Genomic DNA, 1,883 nt, shown 5'->3' on the forward strand with positions numbered 1-1,883 from the left:
CAATTGACAAGTTTGTTTATACAACAAGGGGCGTTAAAAAGCTCACAGGTATTCGGTTCTTAAAGTGATGCAGCCGTCGGAACTGGGCTCAAATGTCGTATGGGACCCATACGACCGATGTGAACACTGCATTAAAGGTACGATGGAGATTAATGAAAGTTAAAACAGGTCTGTCATAAGCTACATCGTTTAATTCAAATGTTGCAGCTTTGATGATGAGGTGCAGCTAGATATGGTGCACGAAATACTTTGTTTGTAAACAAGAAACTCGCACAGGCGCAGTTCCGACGACTGTTTACCTTTAAAGAGCCAAGCAACAGACTCAAAATAGTGTGAACCGAACAACCAATTCCGAAGCGGTAAAACCTTCTGTAATTGAGTAACGGCCGAAAAGATCACTTACACGTAATTGGATTCATTCCGCTCACATACAGGGGGTGAGACATTCTAAAGATAAAAACAAACAAACAACAAAACAATAAAAAAACAAAAAAAAACAATAAAAAAACAGCAGCAGCGAAAGAGTTTATCCCTTACAAATTAAAATGTCGATTTTATTTGCGGAAAGAAAAATTCAAAATTGGAGAGAAAACTTTTGCTTATGCAGGCCACGTCCTCCAGAACACTTGATAAAACCGCAATCTACAGTAGGATGTTCTTGTAAACCACAAGGCCTAGAAGAATTCTGCGCACGCCTTGACGAAAATATCACTAACTTTCCCACCTTATATATAAGTACCGTGCAATGTTAAGTCTGTAACTTTTAACTCTTTAAGTGCTGTAATTTTTCACATTTTACTAATTTTATGATTATTTTCCTGTATTTTTATAGTTTTAGACCGTAAATGGACATAACTTTGCACTAGCAACAGATTTTGTTCAAACGCTTGGAGAAAATTTGAAAAAAATGTCCAGATCTGAAAAAAAATGTTTGCGTTATAGTGTACGGAAGCAACAAAAATATGACATTGGCACTCAAAGGATTAATAATATTTCAACTATTTGTTCTGGAAAAAAAAAACAAGGATATTGTCGTCTTCTCCCCACGGTGCACTAAAATTCTAGGTATAAACCTTGAAAACACATTATATTTATAACATCAAACGTTGTTGTTCGCGAACAAAATCTACCCAGGACTGGAATCCAGTTGTCGACAGTAGCGTCGGGCAAACCACACAAACATGCTTTGTCTACAAGTTGAATACCGGGCTTTGCTACTTGTTCTCGGTAACAGAACAAAAACCCCGAAGAAACCTGTATTTTACGTACGTAATAAAATGACTGAAAATACACCAATACTTACAGTTAATCCATGGTATCTTTACTAAAACCGTGTTATTAAAGATAACGATATAAATTAACGTTTGCTATGCATGCAACACCAATCAAGTAATCACAGTGGAATCGTCGGCCCAAAGCACTACTTAAATCTGGGCATGAAGTATTATTTGTGAAAATTCAAATGTAATATTAAAGGGACAAAAACTGTAACAGTTGTTAATGTTTCATTATTTTCTTCTATACAAACACATGTTCTTATTCTGCCCCTAAAATAGATTGAATTAAAAAGCTGCAGTAGTCTTGAAAACCAAATGCATCGCGTAAAATATGTGTAATGTAATTGTTGACAAATTAATTTTAGTCCGGAGTAAAATATTCAGTCCTCACCAATGATATTTTACACGCTGAATTTGACAAGTTGAACACAAAATAATTCGATGTGATTATCGGAGAGGAACAAAACAATCGTATTGTACAGACAGAACAAAGAAAATGGAAAATTTTACAGTTAATTTGGCTTTACCCATACCAGTTGCCTCAGGAATTGCTCATCGGTGCCAGGTTCTCAGGCTTGCGCCCTCTACCGTTCAACGCGCGTATGC

This window comes from Ptychodera flava, chromosome 11 (genome assembly GCF_041260155.1).
Source record: "Ptychodera flava strain L36383 chromosome 11, AS_Pfla_20210202, whole genome shotgun sequence".
Lineage (NCBI taxonomy): Eukaryota > Metazoa > Hemichordata > Enteropneusta > Ptychoderidae > Ptychodera > Ptychodera flava.